Source organism: Dendrobates tinctorius, unplaced genomic scaffold, assembly GCF_039654945.1.
Source record: "Dendrobates tinctorius isolate UK_male_01 unplaced genomic scaffold, ASM3965494v1 ptg000512l, whole genome shotgun sequence".
Classification (NCBI taxonomy): domain Eukaryota; kingdom Metazoa; phylum Chordata; class Amphibia; order Anura; family Dendrobatidae; genus Dendrobates; species Dendrobates tinctorius.
The window spans coordinates 1,499,752-1,525,916 of record NW_027362171.1 but is presented as its reverse complement, the minus strand read 5'-3'; the positions used below and the strand labels follow the sequence as shown (position 1 = coordinate 1,525,916).

At 46.7% G+C, this 26,165-nt stretch overlaps 1 protein-coding gene across 1 annotated transcript in view; it reads left to right on the top strand.

The window, feature by feature from the left end:
- Positions 1-26,165, top strand: part of LOC141078146 (vomeronasal type-2 receptor 26-like) — a 56,251-nt gene that overhangs the window by 5,770 nt on the left and 24,316 nt on the right. The window lies entirely within an intron of this gene.

Below are 26,165 nucleotides of genomic sequence, written 5' to 3'. Positions count from 1 at the left end.
GGGGTGTGGAGTGTACATTAATGAGAAAAAAAATGAACTTACCAAATGACTGCAATGAAACAGAGTGAAAAATGTAAAGGGGTCTGTTAGGCGTCGATTTTCCTCCACTGCACAGGGGGAATCTCTACCTATTCCTCTGCGGCCGCAGAGATTCCTGCTCAGCAGAGATGTCGGTCCCGGCGTCTTTCCCAGGCTGATGCTAGGCGTCTGGTTGCTCCTTCAGGCTGCGATTTAACACCATGTTTGAGTCAGCAGCAAGCAGACGCTCCTAGGACTAAAACATGCAAAACACAAGCCGCGGAGACACCATCACATGTTTCTCAATGCAAGCAATGACTAGCTAGGTCTTTCCCCAGGAAGGAACAACCAAGGGAAGGGCAGTCTCCAATGAAGGAAACCACCTATGCCAAAACATGGTATCCATCCACAGACAGCTGTTTTGGGTTATTGCCCCTCATCAGTGTGGAGTAGGGGGAATGTGGACAGAGCAGGAGACATTGCAGGACACACATCAGGGGATCAGCTGACGTTACTGAACCCCGGTAACACAGGAACAAGTGTTGATTGTGCAGTCGGCACTTCTGAGCAGCAACTGGCATTGTTGGAGGCCAGGGTAAATTCTAGAGACAGAGTGGAGCCAGAGGCCTAATTGGAGCACATTTGAAATTAGTAGAAGTGTGAATGTGGAGGCAGCAGTAGACATTGCCGGACACACAGCAGGGGAGCAGCTGGCGTTACTGAACCCCACTAACACTGGAGCATGTGTTTTTCTCTGTGCAGACGGCACTTCTGAGCAGTAACTGGCAGTGTTGGAGCCCAGGGTCAATCATGGAGTAGGCTGAGGCCTACTTGGAGCAAGTGTAAAATCTGATGTAGTTTGAATGTGGAGGGAGCAGGAGATATTGCCGGACACACAGCAGGGGAGCAGCTGGCATTACTGAACCCCACTAACACAGGAGCTAGTGTTTTTCTCTGTGCAGACGGCACGTCTGAGCAGCAACTGGCGGTGTTGGAGCACAGGTTCAATCAGGGTTTAGGCTGAGGCCTAATTGGAGCAAGTTTTATATCTGATGTAGTTTGAATGTGGAGGCAGCAGGAGACTTTGCTGGACACACAGCAGGGGAGCAGCTGGCGTTACTGAACCCCACTAACACTGAAGCATGTGTTTTTCTCTGTGCAGACAGCTCTTCTGAGCAGCAACTGGCAGTGTTGGAGCCCAGGTTCAATCAGGGTTTAGGCTGAGGCCTAATTGGAGCAAGTTTTATATCTGATGTAGTTTGAATGTGGAGGCAGCAGGAGACTTTGCCAGACACACAGCAGGGGAGCAGCTGGCATTACTGAACCCCACGAACACAGGAGCTAGTGTTTTTCTCTGTGCAGATGGCACTTCAGAGCAACAACTGGCGGTGTTGGAGCCTAGGGATTACAGTTCAGGTGGTAGAAACATGAACACAACAGGAGACCTGGATTGTTATGATTGAGTCACCGTAGGAGGCAGACACAAAAATAGAAGCTACGTCCAGAAAACCAGAGAAGTTGACAACTATCAGATTGCAGACCCCCGAACCTATCAACACAACTAGCAGTAGCCGTGGGGGGTTCCTACGGTGCCCTAGACCCCTCGATCACAGCTGGAGAGCTAAATAGCCTAAAGACAGAAAAGGAAATCTAAACTGCCCCAGAGCAGACCCCAAAGTAAAAGGCAGCCCCCAACATATAATGACGGTGAAGCAAGATGAAAAAACACTCAAACAGATAGAAAGATAGGCTGAGCAAACGATGGGGCCCAAGCTAACTAAACAGAACAGGAAAGGAAGGTTGCTGTCTGCAATCTGCCAAAACCCTATCAAAGACATAAGCCAACAAGCTGATATGGAAAAAGACCCTGAAGCAGCTAGGCTTCAAAAACTAAATCAGCACTCAGGTATTTTCAGAAGACAGAGCTAAAGGAATTCAGCACACCCCAGCAGGAAATGGCAGAAATCCAGAAAAACAAAGCAAAACAAAGTCAAAGCACAAATGCAAAAAGCCGAGCAGAAAACTTAGCTTTAGAAGAGCAGGAATTCAGACTGGTCTCCAAGGATCCCACAGAGAAATCACCCGCAGGGCAGAAGGGCATTGGCAGCCTTATATCCAGTCAGTAACTCCACTCAGCCAGTCATCATCATTAGGCTCAGGTGTTTGATAATCAGGCTCACTACCTTTCTTTACCAGAAGAGGGAGTTCCTCGGGCCTCAGTAGTGAAGGGGAAAATGAACTCACAACAGTACCTCCCCCTTGAGGAGGGGTCACCGAACCCTCAACCACGCCACCAGGGCGATCAGGGTGAGCCCGATGAAAGGCACGCACCAATCTTTTGGCATGAATATCAATGGCAGAGACCCAGGAATTATCCTCCTGACCATAATCCTTCCACTTAACCAAATACTGGAGTCTCCGTCTAGCCAGACGAGAATCCAGTACTTTCTCTACCTCATATTCCATGTTACCTTCAACCAATACAGGGTCTGGAGGTGCCACCCCCGGAACAACAGGTTCAACAAACCTCTTCAACAAAGATTTATGGAACACATTATGGATTTTAAATGTGACAGGAAGAGCCAAACGAAAAGAGACCGGATTAATAATCTCCAAAATCTTGTAAGGTCCAATAAATCTAGGCTTAAACTTAGGAGAAGCCACCTTCATAGCAATATTTTTTGATGATAACCACACCATATCACCAACCTTAAACTGGGGACCAATGGTTCTATGTCGGTTGGAAAACCGCTGGGCCTTTTCCTGGGAGAGAGATAACTTATCCACCACTTGGTCCCAGATCTGGTGCATTCTCTCCACCACAGTGTCAACACCTGGGCAGGCAGAGGGCTCCACCTGCCCTGAAGAAAATCGAGGATGAAACCCAAAGTTACAAAAAAAAGGTGACATCAAAGTGACAGAACTAGCTCTATTATTTAAAGCAAATTCGGCCAAGGGCAAAAATGAAACCCAATCATCCTGATCAGCAGAAATAAAACATCTCAAATATGACTCCAAGGTCTGGTTTGTTCTCTCTGTCTGCCCATTGGTCTGAGGGTGAAAACCAGAGGAGAAGGACAACTGAATAACCAGCTTGGAACAGAAAGTTCTCCAAAATCTAGACACAAACTGAACTCCTCTGTCAGATACAATGTTCTCAGGAATCCCGTGCAAGCGAAGCACCTGTTGTAAAAACAGGGGCAGCAACTCAGAGGAAGACGGCAACTTAGGGAGTGATAACGGATGAACCATCTTAGAGAATCTATCACAAATCACCCAAATAACAGTCATCCTTTGAGAGACAGGCATATCAGAGATGAAATCCATTGAAATATGGGTCCATGGCCACTTGGGGACAGGCAAAGGCATCAACAACCCACTAGAGCGAGAACACGATTTAGACCGGGAGCACGTCCCACAGGACTGCACAAAATTCCTGACATCACGAGACAAGGAGGACCACCAAAAAGACCGACTCACCAGATCTCTAGTACCAAAAATACCTGGATGACCAGCCAAAGCAGAGCAATGAACTTCAGACATCACTCTCTTCTTCCACTGGTCAGGAACATACAACTTTCCACTGGGACAACGCTCAGGTTTGTCCTCCTGGAACTCTTCCAGAGCACGTCTCAAATCGGGCGAGATGGCAGAAAGAACTACCACTTCACCTAAGATGGTAGCAGGCTTGGTCACCACAGGACAATCAGCAAAGAAGCTCCTAGAGAGGGCGTTTGCCTTGACATTCTTAGTTCCAGGAAGAAAAGAAACCACAAAATCAAAACGTGTAAAAAACAAGGCCCACCTAGCCTGTCTAGGGTTCAAGCGCTTAGCCGACTCTAGGTAAATCAAATTCTTGTGGTCAGTGAGGACCACGACTTGATGCTTAGCTCCCTCCAACCAATGTCTCCACTCCTCAAATGCCCATTTCATGGCCAACAGTTCCCGATTCCCCACATCATAGTTACGTTCAGATGGAGAGAACTTTCGGGAAAAGAAAGCACAGGGATTCATTTTAGATGTTACAGGATCCTTTTGGGACAAAACAACTCCTGCACCAATCTCAGAAGCATCCACCTCTACCTGGAACGGAAGTGAGACATCAGGTTGCCGCAAAACCGGGGCGGAGGTGAATCTTCGCTTCAGCTCCTGAAAGGAAGAAACAGCCTCCGGAGACCAATTTAACACATCAGCACCCTTCTTAGTCAAATCAGTCAATGGCTTGGCAATACTAGAAAATTTTGCTATAAATTTCCGATAAAAATTAGCAAAACCCAAAAACTTCTGGAGGGCCTTCAAAGAAGTGGGCTGAACCCAATCGTAAATGGCCTGTACCTTGGCCGGGTCCATTTCAATAGTTGACGGGGACAAAATAAATCCCAAAAAAGAAATCCTCTGTACTCCAAAAAGGCATTTAGATCCTTTTGACATACAGGGAATTCTCCCTCAAGATCCGGAACACAGTCCGAATATGTTCCACATGAGAATCCCAATCCTTGGAGAAGATCAAAATATCACCCAGATAGATAATCAAAAATTTATCGACAAAATCTCGGAAAATATCGTTCATGAAGCACTGGAAGACAGAAGGGGCATTAGTGAGCCCAAAAGGCATCACCAGGTACTCAAAATGTCCCTCCGGAGTATTAAACGCCGTCTTCCATTCATCCCCATGCTTAATGCGAATAAGATTATACGCCCCCTGGGGTCAAGCTTGGTAAACCAGCAAGCACCTTAACTCTGGAGAATAGATCAGAAATCAGGGGTAACGGATACTGATATTTAACAGTAATTTTGTTGAGGGCACGATAATCAATACAAGGTCTTAATGATCCATCCTTTTTGGCTACAAAAAAAAAACCGGCACCTAAGGGTGACGAGGATGGTCTAATATGACCCTTCTCCAACGCCTCCTTAATATAGGATCGCATAGCCTCGTGCTCGGGTACAGATAAATTGAAGATCCGACCCTTGGGAAATTTACACCCCGGGCTCAGTTCAATTGCACAGTCATAACTCCTATGAGGAGGCAGAGACGCAGACTCTTTCTCACTAAATACATCATAAAAGTTCGCCAAATAATCAGGAACATCATGCGAATGAGGAGAGGTGGAAAACACCGGAGCCTCACTAAAGGCACACCGACAACCCCAACTCACCACAGACATAGATTTCCAATCCAAAACTGTATTATGAATTTGTAACCAGGGAAACCCCAGAACAATAGTATCATGCAGATTATGCAACACCAAAAATCTGCAATTTTCTTGATGGTCTGGGGCGACCCGCATTACCACCTGGGTCCAAAACTGAGGTTTATTTTTAGCCAAAGGAGCAGCATCAATCCCCCTCAAAGGGATAGGCGTCTGCAGAGGTGTCATCGGAAATCCACAATGTTTAGCAAAATCCAAGTCCATTAGGTTTAGGGCTGCTCCCGAATCCACAAAAGCCTTGGCGGAAAATGTGGACAGGGAGCAGATCAGAGTAATAGCCAGAAGAAACTTAGGTTGAACACCACCAACAGAAAACGTGTGTGCAAAGCGTTTCTCTCATTTAGGACAGACAGAAATAATATGCGAGGCATCTCCACAGAAAAAACACAACTTATTACGCCTTCTGAACTCCTGACGCTGCTCTCTGGAAAAAACTCTATCACATTGCATAGGTTCAGACATTTGTTCAACAGGTGGCAACACCTCTCGTGCAGCTTTGCGTTCGCGCAAACGCCGATCAACCTGAATGGCTAATGACATAGAATCGTCAAGACCAGAGGGAACAGGAAATCCCACCTTAGTATCTTTTACGGCTTCTGACAACCCCTTCCGAAAGAGAGCAGCCAAGGCATTATCATTCCAGGTAGTAAGTAGTGCCCACTTTCGGAATTTTTGACAGTACAATTCAGCAGAATCTCGACCCTAGTTCAATGCCAGCAGGGTCTTTTCAGCCTGATCAATGGCATTAGGTTCGTCATACAACAACCCCAAGGCCTGAAAAAATGCGTTCACATTAGTCAGAATAGGATCATCTGGTTTCAAAGAAAACGCCCAATCTTGGGGATCGCCACGCAGCAAAGAGATGACAATTTTAACCTGCTGCGTGGAGCTCCCTGACGAGTTAGGCTTCAAGGCAAAAAATAATTTACAATTATTTTTGAAATTCAAAAATTTAGACCGATCCCCAAAAAATACATCAGGTGTAGGAATCTTTGGTTCAGCAGCATGTGAATGAGCATGGTAGGCGGAAACTCCCCGCACATCCGCAGCGAGCTGCTCCACACGATCAGACAATTGCTTTATCTCCATTGAGAGAAAAAAAAATTCCCCCTACGGCCTCAGATATAGAGGAAAAAATATACACACTTTTTTTTTTTTTTTTCACAATTCTTTCCTGCTATTGAGTACCCTAGGATCTGCGGTATGGCGGGTGATTCTGTTATGATTGAGTCACCGTAGGAGGCAGACACAAAAATAGAAGCTACGTCCAGAAAACCAGAGAAGTTGACAACTATCAGATTGCAGACCCCTGAACCTATCAACACAACTAGCAGTAGCCGTGGGGGGACCCAACGGTGCCCTAGACCCCTCGATCACAGCCGGAGAGCTAAATAGCCTAAAGACAGAAAAGGAAATCTAAACTGCCCCAGAGCAGACCCCAAAGTAAAAGGCAGCCCCCAACATATAATGACGGTGAAGCAAGATGAAAAAACACTCACACAGATAGAAAGATAGGCTGAGCAAACGATGGGGCCCAAGCTAACTAAACAGAACAGGAAAGGAAGGTTGCTGTCTGCAATCTGCCAAAACCCTATCAAAGATATAAGCCAACAAGCTGATATGGAAAAAGACCCTGAAGCAGCTAGGCTTCAAAAACTAAATCAGCACTCAGGTATTTTCAGAAGACAGAGCTAAAGGAATTCAACACACCCCAGCAGGGAATGGCAGAAATCCAGAAAAACAAAGCAAAACAAAGTCAAAGCACAAATGCAAAAAGCTGAGCAGAAAACTTAGCTTTAGAAGAACAGGAATTCAGACTGGTCTCCAAGGATCCCACAGAGAAATCACCCGCAGGGCAGAAGGGCGTTGGCAGCCTTATATCTAGTCAGTAACTCCACTCAGCCAGTCATCATCATTAGGCTCAGGTGTTTGATAATCAGGCTCACTACCTTTCTTTACCAGAAGAGGGAGTTCCTCGGGCCTCAGTAGTGAAGGGGAAAATGAACTCACAACACTGGATACTGTCGCCAACCAATTATTTATTCTGGAAGAGGACTGTCAAATTCCGGCGAGATCCAGGCCTTGTTCATTTTCAGAAAAGTAAGCCGGTCAACGTTATCGGAGGATAGTCACGTGCGACCGTCTGTTAGTACACCACCTGTGACACTAAAGACGCGTTCCGATAATACACTGGCAGCAGGGCAAGCCAGCACCTCCAATGCATGCTGGCTAAGCTCTGGCCGTGTATCCAGCTTAGAGACCCAAAACTTGAAATGAAAGAGCCGTCTGAGAGTACACTGACAGGGCAAGACATGTAGTATGTCACCATCTGATGGAAACGTTGCCTCCTGCTGACTGGAGCCATCAGTGTTGGTGTAGACATTTGTGGCGGGCACACAAAACTTTGCTACGTTTGGGCCATACTGGTCTTGACTTGTGCTGAGGCGCTGCCTCTGCTCCCTCTTTGTGCAGAGCTTCTTCCACTGCCTCGACGCACAGAGCTGCTTTGTAAAGCACTAGCAGCACTGCTCTCGGGTGGAATGGAGAACATGATGGAATGCACCAGTGTGTCTTGGTACTCCCGCATTTTATGCTCCCGGTTCAACGGTGTTATGAGGCTTTGTAAGTTGTCCCAGTAGCGAGGATCTAGAAGGGTGTGCAACCAATAATCAGCCATGTTGAGAATGTGGGCAATGCGGTGGTTGTTTCTCAGGCACTGCAGCATGAAATCAACCATGTGCTGCAGACTCTCAACTGCCTAAGAAACGCTGTCCCATGCTTGAGGCGTCATCTCTGCCTGATCTGCATCACCCCACCCTTGCTCTACATACTGACTACTAGAGCATTGTGTACCTCCCTCCTCTTCGTCCTCCATTGACTCCTCCTCATCCTCCTCATAAAGTGTCCCCTGCCTAGGCCTTTGTGAGGAACCACGCTGCGCAGACTGTCCAGAAGCAGATGGCATTTGTGACTCCTCATCCTCCACCTCTTCCAAAACCTCCTCCCTTAGATCTTGCAGTGTTTTTTGAAGCAGGCAGATAAGGGGGACAGTCATGCTGACTAGTGCATCATCTGCACTCGCCATCCGGGTGGAATCATCGAAGGCACGCAAAACATGGCAGATGTCCTTCATAGAGGCCCACTCAGTGGTGATGAAGTGTGACCGACGCACAGTGCGACTTGTTTGCGCCTGATGCAGCTGGTACTCCATTACTGCTGCCTGCTGCTCACACAACTGCTCCAACATATGTAACGTTGAATTCCACCTGGTGGGTAGGTCACATATGATGCGATGTTCCGGATAGCGGAATCGGTGCTGCAGAGCTGCAATGCGCGATATTGCCATGCTGGAAAGCCGCAAGTGAGTGCACTCTATGCGACCTTGTGCAGCAGTGCATCAAGATCCGGATAGTCCCTCAGAAAGCTCTGCACGACCAAGTTGAGCACATGTGCCAGACATGGGATGTGAGTGAGGTTGCCTAGGCCCCGAGCTGCCACCAGATTTCGGCCATTGTCACACACTACCAAGCCTGGCTGGAGATTCGCTGGCACAAACCACACGTTGCTCTCTTTCTTGATGGCATTCCAGAGCTCCTGCGCTGTGTGGCTTCGATTCCCCAAAGAAATTAATTTCAGTACGGCCTGTTGACGTTTGCCCACAGCTTTGCTCATATCGGTCATAACAGGCTCCTGCAGCGCTGATTCAGAGGAACTGGAGTATGAGGAGGAGTCAATGTGTACAGACTGGATTCCTGCAATCATTTTTGTTTTCAGAACACGTACAGCGCCAATATCAAGATCTGTACCCGGCTCCACAACATTGACCCAATGGGCAGTGAGGGAAAGATATTGTCCTTGTCCATGGTTACTGGTCCACGCATCGGTGGTCAGGTGGACCTTGCTACTGACGGTGTTTAGTGGTGCATGTTTAATTTTTCCCTCCACATGCTTTTGCAGGGCAGGGACGGCTTGCCTGCTGAAATAAAAGTGGCTGGGCACCGTATATTGTGGGACTGCCAATGCCATGAAGTTATGGAAGGTGCCAGTCTCCACCAGCCTGAATGAGAGCATTTCAAGGGCCAGTAGTTTCGCAATGCCAGCATTCAGAGCCTGTGCTTGGGGATGGTTTGCCGAGTATGGCCGCCTTTTCTCCCATGCCTGTGCTACTGATGGCTGTCGAGTGGCCTGGGAGTGTGTGGATGACTGGGAACGTGGTGCTGTTGGTGGAATGTCACAGGGTCTCCGGACAACAGTGTCAGAGGTTCTTGCATGGCGATCCTGTGAGGAAGCTGAATCAGCTGTGTGTGAGCTGGAGGAAGAGGCTACAACACGAGCTGAAGAGGTGGTAAGTGGTGTTGTAGGTTGACCTACGTCTTCAGTGTGTCTTTGTAACTCTACCACGTGCTTGGTCCGCACATGTTTCCACAAATTTGTTGTATTCAGGTTGCTGACACTTTTCCCTCTTTTGACTTTATGATGACACAGCTTGCAATTAACAAAGCAAATGTCATCTGCAACTGTGTCAAAAAAAACACGCACTGCAAGTCCTGGGAGCGCTCGTTTTGGGTTTTGGAAGAGGAATGCTCCTAACGGGTGCCGAAGTGGAGGCTACAGGCAACCAAGTCTGCCCCCTCCCTCTCCCTCCTGTTTTGGCCGTTCGGGAAATCTCTTCCTCAGAGCTGCTCCCACCACCTTCCTGTTCCTCACGCCATGATGGGTCAAGGACCTCATCATCTACACTCCCCTCTTCAAACACCTGCTTCTCCTGGGTAGTCTCGCCAGCACAGTACGCACCAGAAAGTGGCACCTGAGTCTCATCATCTGATGCATACTGAGGTGTGCTGACCATAGGCACTGGCCCACCCACCTGATCAGATTCAGAGGGACAAAGCAGTTGCGCATCACTGCATACTCCCTCTTCTTCACATTCTAGAATGCTGCTTGGCTGGCCCCCTGTTTCCAAACCAAGAGATTCAGAGAACAGAAGTAGAGATGGCTCCTGTCCAGGGCTCTCTGACTGCCTTGCCAATTTGGCAGGTGGTGAAGAGACAGATGGTTGCTCTTCAGTGCTCTGGCCCTGAGAGGATTTGGAAGTAATTGAATTTGATGCGTTAGCTGCCATCCATCCGACAACAGCTTCAATTTGTTCGTCCCGCAGCAGTGGGGTACGGCGAGGTCCTACAAAGCTGCGCATAAAGGACTGTTGCCTGATAAAACTGGGGGATGCTGAGTCACTGGTGCCTGCGGCAGGCACAGCATCCCCACGTCCTCTCCCTGCTGCAACTCCACACCCACGACCACGTGCCTTACTCCCTGCCTTCTTCATCTTGGTAGACTGATAAAGATAGGCAGAAAAGTACAAAGGGGGGCTTAGTGTGCTTATTCCTGAACAGCTGCTAACAGGTATAAGAAACACTAATTTTATAAAGTGTGTGGACTACACTTTAATATGAGCTAAAGTGGCCTACACAACTGTCAAGTGGAGTGTTTAGTGAACTTTATTTACATGTTTTTTTTTTTCAAAAAACAAAAAGGATGTGACCAAAGATGTGAAAGCAATAGTATCACAACCCTTTTGGAGCTATTACAATGCAGGAAGGTAACCTACAGTGCAATAGATGAGGCTCCAAAAAATAGGCTAATACTAATCTGGCTGCGACTGCAGGGCACAAGCCAGAAAAAAGGCTCCTCTATCTACTCCTATATAGTGTTTGCAACCAACCAATTTAAATGGATACGGATGGAAGCACACTAATAGGAGAAATAAATCAGGAAAAATGAGCTGCAATAAAACAAAAAAAGGACTATGTATGAAGCAGTGACGCACGCTGAGCGGCCTACAACCAGAGGTGGCTGCAGGACACACTACAGCGTGATCTGCACTCACACAGACCTTGCAGACAGCTGTGAACACTGCTGCAAGTTAAAAGAAAGCTACACTGATTGATAATGTAGCCTGGGTAAAGCACAATATTATATAGCAAATCGCTATCTCTAACTGACCCTCAGAGTCTTGAACAGCAGCCTGTCCCTAACTGAATTCACAGCAGAGTGAACCCTAAATGGCGGCGGCGGCTTTTATAGTGCATCATGACCGCATTTTAGCAGCCAATCACAGCCATGCCATTAGTTAACATGTCTACATGCCTAAAAGGATGTGCCCACACTTCTGAGGATTCCTCATTGGCTAAATCAAATCAAACTGGCTCATAGCATTATGGGAACTTCCGATTCCGGTATTCAATATGCAAAAAGTATCGGAACTCAGTATCGGAATTCCGATACCGCAAATATCGGCCTATACCTGATATTTGCAGTATCGGAATGCTCAACACTGCTTGTTACACATATGTTTTGTCACATGTTTAATAAACGATTCATCATTATATTTGAAGTATTTTAGATGCCAATTGTTCTCTTTTGTATATCATATCCAGCCAATTTGTCATAGTTCACCCACAACTAAGCCAAGCAACACTGTCACGTGGATCCTTCAGCCAACCCTCCGGACGACAACCCACACTCCAAGCCTCCATCATCCTCCTCTGAGCCGACGGCGGGGAGTACACCTGACCAGACTAGGGCCATTGAATTAGGAGCGATAGATCGCATGGAGTTTAGGCAAGCCCAACTCACGGACCCCATCCTAGAGCTTGTTTGCAATACAGAGGCTTGACCTGGGGAAAAGAAATTAAGGGGAGGTGTATAGATGGGAGAATGGACTCTTATATCGGGAAAAGCTAACAACATGCCTGGAGAAACCCTGAACCCTTGCCCATCAGCTCATGTTGTACTGACCCGAACTCCTGTGCTTGGCTCATGATGTCCCTGCAGCTGGGCACATGGGGTCAAAGAGATTCGGGCTAGGGATGAGCGAGTAGTGAAGTATTCGGACTCGCTGTACTTGTTACGTGTACCTCCTAATACTCGGGTACTCGTAACGAGTAGAGAGTCCAATGTAAATCAGTGGGTTATTCGAGTAATGGGCTATGTGTGTATGTGCTGGGCGCGGACTGTGCAGCGACTGTGCCTGACTGTGCGGGACTGTGCTGGCTTTGCAGGTACTGTGCGGGGACTATGCCGGGCTTTGTGGGACAGTGCTGGACTGTGCGGCGACTGTGCTGGGACTGTGCGGGGACTGTGTGGCCTGTGCCGAATATTGCGAGGCGAGTTGTGAAATACTCGCCAGGATTCGAGTACTGCGATTACCGAATTACTCGCCGAGTACCGAATCCTAACGAGTATACTCGCTCATCCCTAATTCGGGCCCATCTGCTGTTTACTTTCTTTTGGACAAGGGTCACTAAAAGATGTTCAGAAACACAGAGCCTCTCATCCAAGTTTTTTAGTCGAGTAGAGTTTCTGCAAGAGGTATTGATTGACCAGAGAACCCAATTCCAAAGCCAGCGGATTCAAACCCTCTGAGAAAAACATGGTGTCCACACCATGTGTACTACCCCCTATAATCCCAAAAACTAAAGGGTTGTGTGAGTATTTCAAGGGAAAGCTCAAGCAGCTTATTAGTCAGTATGTACAGCAGCACCTTTTCACCTACCATGAGGTACCGCAGGATACTTCTGGACTTGAACTGCTGTATGGCGAAAAGTATTAGGGTCCTTTGCAGCTGATACAAATGAGTTGGGAGGGCACTTTTCCCACAGTAGAGGTTCCCATTCTGGACTATGTCCAAAAGCTTAGGGAAAAGATGAGGTACCTCATGACCCTAACCCATGGGAATTTAGAAATTGCTTAAAAAGGCAGCAACAGTGGTAAAATTGAGGTGCCCAACTACGAGAATTTGTCTGTGGAAAGAATGTTCTAGAACTCATACCAACATGCAAAAACAAGCTTAAAGCCATGTGGGCAGTTCCATTCCCATTACCAGGAAATATGGTGAGACTGACTATGCAATGGCCTTGGATTAAACAGGTGTTCGTGAATGGACCTTTCATGTCAGCAGACTAAAAGCTTATGAATAAAGGGAGGTCACCAACTTAGCAGTTTGTTGTCCTCCTTCAAAAGGTCCAAACTTGGACCAGATCCCAGACGTAATGGTTTAATCCAAGATAGGAATGGGGATAACAGATGTCCCTTTGAGGGAGAGGCTTGGTCCATCACAGAAACAGCAGTTAACAAAAATGCTTGGAACATATTGCTCACTGTTCATGATTCGGCCTGGACGAACACCCCAGGTGTTAGGAACAGCGGAACGCATCAAATAAAATGAATAATAAAGTGTGTTCGCCGCTTGGGGTCCACCGTGCAGTAGGTGTTACACCGCTGCTAGGTAATGACAGAGGAGCAATATGGCGGTATAATGCGCACGGGTTCAACTTCACCCGAAGTGAGCAGAGCGGGCTCTGTTCACACACAGGGGCACCGCAACATAATCATACAAAAACGCTGAGTCTGTTAGTGTCACAGGCACACACGGTATCTGGTCACAGGAGCAGGACCAAAGACAGAGGAGCTGCGTCCATCTAGACCTACCGTGTGTGCGGCATCGCTGCTGCGAGCACCAAGGAGGGCTGCAACTGCAGCACGGTGTAGGACACTGCCGCTCGACGACAAAGTTAGAAAGCACGTGCAATGTCGGATGCTAGCGTAGAGGTGCGGTGTGCACAGTGGCCTAAGGCTTGCGACTAACTGGTGCTGACTACTAAACTAATTCCCTATCCACATATGTAATATCAGAGGGAAGGGGTTTTATAATGAGTCAGTCACTGGAATCATACATCCGTCACCATTCACACATAGCAAGTATAGTCTATACTAGCGCATGGCGGAAAGGCCACGTGCACTTTTTATAGCCGTGCGGGACCTTCCAGATCTCTGAGATGGACCAATGAGATCTGGAACAGGACCTGGGCACATGACTCCCGATCTCCAATGGGAGATTGTCTCGTGAGCATGGCCAGTAGGAGCACAGAGAAACTTAGTCTCTGGAGCGGTCTGCTGCAAAGTAATCTCTTCTGCAGTAGAAAGACAGCAGGAGACCGCAGAATGTGAGGCTCTGGATTCCTGCAGAGCAGACGCAGAAACCTGACACCTAACACCTGGTTCGGCATTATGTCAACACGGGCAGTTACTCCACTCCGATAACCTGCCTACTGGGTGACACCTCCAGTGTTGGCAATGATGAAGGCTGTGGTGGATGACATGTTGAATATGGAAGTCATAGTTTCTTCCCAAATCCGATGGGCAGCAAATGTAGTGTTGGTGCACAAGAAAAACAAAAGTACTTGTTTCCGTGTGAATTATAGGCGAAGAGGTCACCATTACAGGCGCCTACCCTATGCCTTGGGTATAGGAACTAGTAGATAGTTTAGGAGGATCTCTGTACATATCTATCATCGATCTTAGCAAGGGATATTACCAGATCCCACTCACAAAAGAGGCACAAGAGAAGTCTGCATTCATCACCCCTTATGGACTGTGTGAGCTTACCAGCATGCCATTTGGGATGAAGAGCGCCCCAACTACATTCCAAAGGATGGTGGACCAGTTGTTAGAGGAATGTCAGGAGTAAGCCCAGGCCTACCTGGATGACATTGCTATCTTTAGCGGAAGAGCATCTTCAGCACATGTCCCAGGTGATGCAAATGGCAGCAAAGCTCAGCTTACCATCCCTCTCTACAAGTGCCAGAAGGGGATGAGGTCGAGGTAATATACCTGGGGCATTGGATGGTGAGTGAATTCATCCAAACCTGAAAAAATAGAAGATATTTCCCAGTGGCGTCCTCCAGCCAATCAAAATCATGTCCACACATTCCTTAGAACAGTAAACTATTATTAAAAATGTATCTCCAATTGCAGCACTGTAGAATCGCCCCTCACTGACCTCACCATCAAAAGATATGCCTGCAATCTTATCTGGACCTCGGAATGTGAATCCGCATTTCTCCAGTTGAAAACCCAGTAAGCCTAATGCGCAGTCCTGACTGTTCTTGACTTCTACCGCCTGGTCATTTTTCAAACAGATGCATCAGATACCAGAAATGAATCCACACTCAGTCAAGCAGGGACTGGCGGTCAGGAACACCCGGTATCCTATGCTTCCCTGAAGCTATTGGAGAGGGAGAGGGCATAAACGACAATAGCAAAAGAAGACTTGGCCATAGTGTGGGCCCTTAAATAATTAAGTTAACACAGTCTTAAAAGTAGCATAAAATAGGGCAAAATACGTCCATTCATGGAATTTATATGCACAACCTTCAGAAGTAAAACTAGAGGTACAAACGATACATTGCCAAAGAATTTTAAAGATTAAAAATAATCTTGATTGATGAAACATAATAAAAAAGTGTATAATTAAATGCATATGTTACAATTCAAGCTAACAGAACAAGAAGTGCAAGCACCGGAAAAGTCAAAGGTAAGTACTAGCGCAATGAAGCACAGCTGCTGTTTAGATCCAAAAATCAATAGAAAAATGAGGAATAAAGAAAATGTGATGATTCAAAAAATGATTATTCACATATTAAACATAAAGTGCATAGTGCAAAAGAGTTATTGCTTATGTGAATTTAAATGTGAAACCTCCAGGACTGAATTAATCCACAATGAACACAAAACTAATTGTATTGATCTCTAGAACCTAAACCACAGATTATAGTGTATACATGATGATCAATGTATGTTGCTACAGAGCCAAGCATAGATACATGGTAAGTGGTATTTCCCTTAAAAATAAAGGGCTTCCCCTCACATCAATAAAATAATAATAATAATAATAATAATAATAATAATAATAAATTTTATTTCTATAGCACCGACATATTCCGCAGCACTTTACATTTCAGAGGGGACTTGTACAGACAATAGACATTACAGCATAACAATAATCACATAGATCATAACAGATACTAAGAGGAGTGAGGGCCCTGCTCGCAAGCTTACAATCTATGAGGGAAAAAGGGAGACACGAAAGGTGGGTGGTAACAATTGCCCTGATTGTATGGACCAGCCGTAATGTTAAAGCCCCCGTTACACACTGCGATATCGCTAGCAATATCGCTGCAAAGTCACCGATTTTGTGACGTTGCAGCGATATTACTAGCGATATCGCTGCATGTGATACTTACCTCCGACCGGCTCCCCCGCTGGTTATCGCTGATCGCGCGAGAAGCTGCTGGATCATTTCTCGTCGGTCACTTCCTGCGGCGCTTCCTGCTGTGACGACGAGCGACACGTGGAGCCGGGCGGGAGGACGCAGGATCGCCTCGTCTGACATGTAAGTAGCAATTCCCTGTCCCCAGCGATGTCGCTAGTGAGATCTGCCTGAGTGGCAGCTCACTAGCGACCACCTAGCGATGCACCAGCGATCCTGACCACGTCATATCGCTAGTCGGGATCGCTGGTGCATCGCTAGGTGTAACGGTACCCTAAGTGTGTATCAGTACAGACACAGAGGGCTAATGGATGCATAAAGCATGTGGGAACATGATGCGGGGAACCTGGTTATGGTAAAACTTTTGACTGTGCCACACAAGGATAGTTAGGTTAATGTGTTGAGGCGGTAGGCCAGTCTGAATAAATGAGTTTTCAGGGCACGCTTAAAATTGTAGGGATTGGGGACTAATCGTATTGACCTGGGAAATGCATTCCAAAAAATTGGCGCAGCATGTGTAAAGTCTTGGAGACGGGAGTGGGAGGTTCTGATTATCGAGGATGCTAACCTCAGGTCATCAGCAGAACGGAGGGCGCGGGTAGAGTGGTAGACTGAAACAAGGGAGGAGATGTAGGGTGGTGCTGAGCCATGGAGGGCTTTGTGGGTAAGGGCAATAAGTTTGTACTGGATTCTGGAGTGGATAGGTAGCCAGTGTAAGGACTGGCACAAGGTAGAGGCATCGGTATAACGATTGACGAGGAATATGATCCTGGCTGCAGCATTCAAGACAGATTGGAGGGGGGAAAGTTTGGTAAGAGGGAGACCAATTAGAAGAGAGTTACAATAGTCCAGACGAGAATGAATAAGAGAAACAGTAAGAGTTTTTGCAGAGTCAAAGGTAAGAAAAGGTCGAATTCTAGAAATGTTTTTGAGATGCAGATAACAAGAGTGAGCCAGTTATTGAATGTGGGACGTGAATGAAAACTCGGAGTCAAGTATGACCCCAAGACAGCGGGCATGTTGCTGGGGGGTAATAGTGGAACCACACATGGAAATGGCAGTGTCAGGTATAGGTGCATTAGTAGAGGGAGGAAACACAAGGAGTTCAGTCTTTGACAGGTTCAGTTTCAGATATAGTGAGGACATGATGTTAGACACAGCGCTTAGACAATTGCCGGTGTTTTCTAGAAACAGACTTGATAAACGAGGAGGGGGTGTCGCATTGTATGTTCGAAACGCGTATATCTGCACAGAGATTGAAGCTTCAGAGACTGGGAGTTCTGTGGAAACTGTTTGGGTAAGAATACAAGGACAGAACAATGGAAAGGACACCATTGTAGGCATTTACTACAGGCCGCCTGTGCAAGCCGAAGATATAGATGAACTCTTTATGCATCAGATGGCCAAGTTCTCCAAAAAATATGACATAGTTGTCATGGGAGATTTCAACTATCCAGACATTTGTTGGGAATCTCTCTCAGGCAAAACTAACAGGTCAAGGAAATTCTTATCCTCTCTTGCTGACAACTTTATCTTCCAAAAGGTAAGGGAGAAAACAAGGGGAACTGCTACCTTGGATCTAATCCTTATAAACAGGGAGGAAATGGTTGAGGAGGTAAAAGTGGCTGGGACCCTAGGAGGTAGCGACCATGCTATTTTAGAATTTTGGATTACTAGAGGTGGAAGACCTGTGAAGACTCAGACGTCAAGGTTAGATTTCAGAAAGGCAGATTTTAAGGGATTCAGAAAGAGAATTGGAGGGATCCAATGGCTGGATATCCTTAAAGACAAAAATGTCCAGGAAGGATGGGAAATCTTGAAAAATGAAATTCTCAAAGCACAGTTGTTAACAATTCCGAAAAGAGGGAAGAATAGGAAGCATTTAAGGAAACCAGGATGGATGAACACAGAACTTAAGCACATGCTAAAAAGGAAGAAAAAAATGTTTATAAAATGGAAAGAGGGAGGCATATCTAAAGAAGAATATAATGCTGTCTGCAGAACCTGCAGGGCACAAATCAGATTAGCTAAAGCTGAAAATGAACTGAGGCTTGCAAGAGATGTCAAAAGCAATAATAAAGGATTTTGGGGATATGTCAAAAGTAAAAGAAAAGTCAAAGATGCTATAGGATTTTTACAGGATGAAAATGATGAAATGGTAAGACAGGATGTTGAGAAGGCTGAACTTTTAAATTCCTATTTTGCATCTGTTTTCTCTCAGAAAGGAAATGCAACATCAACTGTTATTCACTGTCCTATTAAGGGAATAGAAGAATCCAGGATATCTATAAACAGAAAGATAGTGAGGAAACACTTAGCTAACCTAAATGAATTCAAGTCTCCAGGTCCAGATGAATTACACCCCAGAGTACTGAAGGAGATAGCAGAAGAAATTTTTGAACCCCTCTCCATAATCTTTGAAAATTCTTGGAGAACAGGAGAAGTGCCAGAAGACTGGAGAAGAGCAAATGTTGTTCCTATCTTCAAAAAGGGGAAGAAGGTGGACCCAGGCAACTATAGGCCGGTGAGTCTGACTTCTATACCAGGAAAGATCTTTGAACAAATTATTAAACAACATGTATGTCAATACCTGGATAAGAATGAAGTGATTAAACAGAGTCAGCATGGGTTTCTAACTAATAAGTCATGTCAGACTAACTTAATTTCCTTCTATGACGGTATCACTGATTGGGTGGATCAAGGAAATGCTATAGATATAGTATATCTTGACTTCAGCAAAGCATTTGACAAAGTCTCTCATACAATCCTTATTGAAAAAATGACTAAGTATGGAATGGACAAGGCAACTGTTAGGTGGATTCATAACTGGCTTAGTGATCGGACCCAAAGAGTGGTTGTAAATGGCTGCACATCCAGTTGGAAGAATGTCTCAAGTGGGGTACCACAGGGCTCTGTCCTGGGCCCTGTATTGTTCAACATCTTTATCAACGATTTAGATGAAGGAATTGAGAGTAAACTGATTAAATTTGCTGATGACACAAAGCTAGGAGGGATAGCTAATACTAGAGAAGAGAGAGAGAGGATTCAAAAAGATTTAAATAAACTGGAGAAGTGGGCAGCAACTAACAGAATGGTTTTTAACAGGGAGAAATGCAAAGTACTACATCTGGGCAATAAAAATGAAAAAAGCATATATAGAATGGGAGGAATAGGGCTAAGTGACAGCACATGTGAAAAAGACTTGGGTATACTAATAGATCACAGACTGAATATGAGTCAACAGTGTGATGCAGCAGCAAAAAAGGCAAATGCAATTCTAGGATGTATTAACAGAAGCATACAGTCTAGATCACGTGAAGTCATTATTTCCCTCTACTCCTCTTTGGTCAGACCTCATCTGGAATATTGTGTCCAGTTTTGGGCACCACATTTTAAAAAAGACATCAACAAACTGGAGCAAGTTCAGAAAAGAGCGACCAGAATGGTGACCGGTCTGCAAACCCTGTCTTATGAGGAAAGGTTGCAGGATTTGGGAATGTTTAGTTTGCAAAAGAGAAGACTGAGAGGAGACTTAATAGCTGTCTACAAATATCTAAAGGGCTGTCACATTGTAGAAGGATCAACTTTATTCTCATTTGCACAAGGAAAGACTAGAAGCAATGGGATGAAACTGAATGGGAAGAGACACAGATTAGATATTAGAAAAAACTTTTTGACAGTTAGAGTGATCAATGAGTGGAACAGGCTGCCACGAGAAGTGGTGAGTTCTCCTTCAATGGAAGTCTTCAAACAGAGGCTGGACAGACATCTGACTGGGATGATTTAGCGAATCCTGCTTTGAGCAGGGGGTTGGACCAGATGGCCCAGGAGGTCCCTTCCAACTCTACGATTCTATGATTCTATGATTCTATGATTCTATGATGTCAGGAGAAGAAGCGTATAATTGGGTGTCATCAGCATAGAGATGGTACTGGAAACCAAATCTACTGATTGTTTTACCAATAGGGGCAGTGTACAAGGAGAAGAGCAGGGGGCCTAGAACTGATCCTTGAGGAACCCCAACAGTAAGGGGAAGATGAGAGGAGGAGGAGCCAGCAAAAGATACAGTAAAGGAGCGGTCAGAGAGATAGGAGGAAAACCAGGAGAGAACGGTGTCCTTGATGCCGATGGAGCGGAGCATAGTGAGGAGGAGCTGATGATCCACCATGTCGAATGCTGCAGAGAGATCCAAGAGAATTAGCATGGAGTAATGACCGGTAGATTTAGCTGTTAGTAGTTCATTAGAGACTTTAGTGAGGGCAGTTTCAGTAGAGTGTAGAGAGCGGAAACTGGATTTGAGAGGGTCGAGAAGAGAGTTATCAGAGAGATAGCGGATCAGATCGGAGTAGACCAGGCGTTCCAGGAGTTTAGAGATGAAGGGAAGATCTATAGTTAGCGGCACAGTTTTGGTCGAGGGATGGTTTTTTAAGTAGTGGATGTATGATGGCATGCTTAAATAAGGAGGGAAAGATACCAGAAGAGAGAGAGAGAGGTTAAATATTTTAGTTAGGTGAGGGGTGACAGCAGGGGAAAGGGACTGGAGCAGATGTGATGGAAATGGGTCACTGGTGCAAGTGGTTGGGCGAGAAGATGCAAGGAGGCTGCTTACTTCTTCTGTGACTGGTTCAAACTCAGAGAGTGAGCTAGATGCAGTGGGGGAGGGAGGACAGTGCATGGTATGAGATGATTGGGAGATAATTCCCTGTCGGATATGATCAATTTTTCTTTAAAGTAATTGGCCAGATCGTCAGCTCTGTGGTTGGGGCCTGCACTCTTGGGTTGAGCAGGGAATGAAAAGTGTCAAAGAGACGTTTCGGATTATTGGACAGTGAGGTGATGACGGTGCTGAAATAGGTTTGTTTGGAGAGGTGAAGGGCAGTGTTGTATGAACTTATAATGGATGAAATCTTCATACAACATGGGATTCTCTCCATAGACGTTCAGCACACCTGGAGCACCGCTGCAGGAAATGTGTTTGCAGGGTGTGCAAGGGTTGTCGCTGTCTTTGTCGTGTTGTTCTATGTATAGGAGGTGCAAAATTATCCAGGGCAGTTTGAAGTGTTTCATTGTAATGCTTCAGTGCAGAATCAGGACATGAGAGGGAGGAGATAGGGGCCAATGAAGACCGCAAGTTCATCATAAGTTTCTGTATATTAATGGCCTGTATGTTTCTATAAGTAAGGACAGTGGGGGTGACCTGAGCGGCCTTGCAGTTCTTGTTAGAGAATATAAGAAGGTTGTGGTCAGAGAGCGGGAGAGGGGAGTTTGCGAAATCATCCACTGTTAGTGTTGAGCATTCCGATACCGCAAGTATCGGGTATCGGCCGATATTAGCTGTATCAGAATTCCGATACTGACTTCCGATACTTTTTTCATATCGGATACCGGAATCGGAAGTTCCCATAATGCTATGAGCCCGCTCGCTTTGATTCAGCCAATGGGAATCCTCAGAAGTGTGGGCACATCCTGTTAGGCATGTAGGCATGTTAACTATTGGCATGGCTGTGATTGGCTGCTAAAATGATGTCATGATGCACTATAAAAGCCGCCGCCGCCATTTCTGGTCACTCTGCTGTGAATTCAGTTAGGGACAGGCTGCTGTTGAAAACTGTGAGGGACATTTAGAAATAGCGATTCTACCAAACGTATTGTGCTTTAACCAGGCTACATAAACCACAACTGTAGCTTTCTTTTCCCTAGCAGCAGTGTTCACAGCTGACTACAAGGGCTGTGTGAGTGCAGCTCACGCTGTGGAGTGGGTCCTGCAGCCACGCCTGGTTGTAGGCCACCCAGCGTGCCTCACTGCTGCCTCATACATATTTTTCTTTTTGAGCTGCTTATTTTTAAAAAAATATATCTAGTGTGCTTCCATCCGTATCCATATACGTTGGTTGCAAACACTAGTAGTAGACAGCGGAGCCTTTCTGCAGTCTTTCGGAGCTAGTGCCCACTTAGCTGCACTATTTACGGCTGTCTGAGAGGTCTCTGACTGTGTGTGAGTGCAGCTCACGCTGAGTAGTGTGTCCTGCAGCTACGACTGGTTGTAGGCCGCTCAGCGTGTCACTGCCTCACACATTTTTCTTTTATTGCAGCTCATTTTTTCTCCTATTAGTGTGCATCCATCCGTATCCATATACGGTGGTTGCAAACACTCTAGGAGTAGACAGCGGAGCCTTTCTGCAGCCTTTCAGTGCTAGTGCCCACTTAGCTGCACTGTTCACGGCTGTCTGAGAGGTCTCTGACTGTGTGCGACTGCAGCTAACGCTGAGTAGTGTGTCCTGCAGCTAAGTCTGGTTGTAGGCCGCTCAGCGTGTCACTGCCTCACACATTTTTCTTTTATTGCAGCTCATTTTTTCTCCTACTAGTGTGCATCCATCCGTATCCATATACGGTGGTTGCAAACACTCTAGGAGTACACAGCGGTGCCTTTCTGCAGCCTGTCAGTGCTAGTGCCCACTTAGCTGCACTGTTCATGGCTGTCTGAGAGGTCTCTGACTGTGTGTGAGTGCAGCTCACGTTGTAGTGTGTCCTGCAGCTACGTCTGGTTGTAGGCCGCTCAGCGTGCGTCACTGCCTCACACATATTTTTCTTTAATTGCAGCTCATTTTTTCTTCTCCTACTAGTGTGCATCCATCCATATCCATCTACATTGGTTGGTTGCAAACACTATCTAGGAGTAGATAGAGGGGCCTTTTGTCTGGCTTGTGCCCTTCATCTGCAGCCAGATTCGTATTACCCAATTTTTTTGGAGCCTCATCTTTTGCATTGTAGGTTACCTGCCTGCATTGTAATAGCTCCAAAAAGTTGGTGATACTATCACTTTCAAATCTTTGGTCACATCCTTTTAGTTTTTTTTCACAAAAAAAAACAATAAAGTTCACCAAACACTACATTTGAAAGTTGTGTAGGCCACATTAGCTCCAAATAAAGTGTAGTCCACACACACACTTCATAAAAATAGTGTTTCTTCTACCTGTAACCAGCTGTTCAGGAATAAGCACACTAAGCCCCCCCTTTGTACTTTTCTGCCTATCTTTATCAGTCTAGCAAGATGAAGAAGGCAGGGAGTAAGGCACGTGGGCATGGGGTTTCAGCAGGGAGAGGACGTGGGGATTCTGCAGGGAGAGGACGTGGGGATTCTGCAGGGAAAGGACTTGGGGATTCTGTGCCTGAGTCAGCAGCCCCCAGTTTTAGCAGGCAACAGTCCTTTATGCGCAGCTTTGTAGGACCTCACCGTACCCCACTGCCTCGGGAGGAACAAATTGAAGCCATTGTCGGATGGATGGCAGCTAACGCATCGACTTCGATGACTTCCACATCCTCTCAGGGCAAGAGCACTGAAGAACAACCATCTGTCTCTTCACCACCTACAAAAGTGCCCAGGCAGTCAGAGAGCCCTGGACAGGAGCCATCACAGTCTCTACTTCTGTTCTCTGAATCTGTTGGCTTGGAAAGAGGGGGCCAGTCAAGCAGCATTCCAAAATGTGAAGAAGAGGGAGTATGCAATGATGCACAACTTCTTTGTCCCTCTGAATCTGAAGAGGAGGGTGGGCCAGTGCCTATGGTCAGCACACCTCAGTACGCATCAGATGATGATGAGACACAGGTGCCACTTTCTGGTGCATACGGTTCTAGCGAGACAACCCAGGAGAAGCAGGTGTTTGAAGAGGGGAGTGTAGATGATGAGGTCCTTGACACATCATGGCGTGAGGAACAGGAAGGTGGTGGGAGCAGCTCTGAGGAAGAGATTCCCCGAATGGCCAAAACAGGAGGGAGAGGGAGGGGGCAGACTTGGTTGCCTTTAGCCTCCACTTCGGCACCTGTTAGGAGCATTCCTCTTTCAAAAGGCAAAACGGGCGCTCCCAATACTTGCAGTGTGTGGTCCTTTTTTGACACAGTTGGAGATGACATTTGCTTTGTCAAATGCAAGCTGTGTCATCAGAGAGTCAAAAGAGGGAAAAATGTCAGCAACCTCAATACCACTAATATGTGGAAACAAGTGCGGACCAAGCACGAGGTGGAGTTACACAGACACACTGAAGACGTAGGCCAACGTACAGCACCACCTACCACCTCTTCAGCTCGTGTTGGGGCCTGTTCCTCCAGCTCACACACAGCTGGTTCGGCTTCCACACAGGATCGCCAAGGAAGAACCTCTGGCACTGTTGTCCGGAGACCCTGTGACATTCCACCCACAGCACCACGTTCCCAGTCATCCTCACACTCCCAGGCCACTCGACAGCCATCGGTAGCACAGTCATGGGATAAAAGGTGGCCATACTCGGCAAACCATCCCCAAGCACAGGCTCTGAATGCTAGCATTGCCAAACTACTGGCACTTGAAATGCTCATTCAGGCTGGTGGAGACTGACAACTTCCGGGACTTCATGGCATTGGCAGTCCCACAATACACCGTGCCCAGCTGCTTTTATTTCAGAAGGCGAGCCGTCCCTGCCCTGCAGAAACATGTGGGGGGAAAAATAAAGCATGCGCTACTAAATGCCGTTAGTAGGAAGGTCCACCTTACCACCGATGCGTGGACCAGTAACCATGGACAGGGATGACACCTTTCCCTCACTGCCCATTGGGTCAATGTTGTGGAGCCTGGTACAGATCTGGAGAGTGGCGCTGTATGTGTTCTGCCAACTCCACGGATTGCAGGAATCTAGTCTGTACACATAGACTCCTCCTCCTACTCAAGTTCCTCAGAAACAGCGCAGCAGGAGCCTGTTACGACCGATATGAGCACAGCCGTGGCCAAACGTCAACAGGCCGTACTCAAATTAATTTCATTGGGGAATCGAAGCCACACAGTGCAGGAGCTCTGGAATGCCATCAAGCAGGAGAGCGACGTGTGGTTTGTGCCAGCGAATCTCCAGCCGGGCTTGGTAGTGTGTGACAATGGCCGAAATCTGGTGGCAACTCTTGGCCTAGGCAACCTCACTCACATCCCATGTCTGGCACATGTGCTGAACTTGGTCGTGCAGAGCATTCTGAGGGACTATACGGATCTTGATGCACTGCTGCACAAGGTCCGCATAGAGTGCGCTCACTTGTGGCGTTCCAGCACGGCAAGATCGCACCTTGCTGCTCTGTAGTGTCGATTACGCCTTCTGGAACATCACATCATATGTGACCAACCCACCAGGTGGAATTCAACATTACATATGTTGGAGCGGTTGTGTGAGCAGCAGGCAGCAGTCATGGAGTACCAGCTGCATCAGGCGCAAACAAGTCGCACTGTGCTCCGGTCACGCTTCAGCACTAGAGTTGAGCAAAACAGGTCGAAAAATTTCAAAAGTCGCCGACTTTTGGCAAAGTCGGGTTTCATGAAATGAAACCCGACCCTAGGATGAGGTCGACCACGAGGTCGGCGACTTTAGCGCCAAAGTCGCGTTTCATAGGAAGGAGAGAAGTCCGGCTTTCAGGATCGCGCTGTTCCAGTCCAAAGTTCACAAGGAGTTAATCCAAGGACCAAGCAGTGATTATAACTTTCTTTTTATTCCATAAACTCTACGCGTTTCGTGTACACACGGTACACTTCCTCAGGAGCAAAGTAACTTCTGGGCGCCCATGTAAATGGTGTGGTATAATGGTAAAGAGTTTATATAGATAGTTTGACGCCACCTGTGGTGTTCGGCAACATAGATGTTAGGCCGACGCTGCATGTAGATCCTCTGGGACTGATGGTGTTGTGCAGCAAAGATGGTGAAGCTCCCCACAGGTGGAGCTGGAGTCCCAGGGAAGTGTAGATGTAGTGATGGGGGAAAGGCACAGGCAGTGTAGGTGCTGGTACCCAGATGTAGCGGTGCTGGAATAACTGT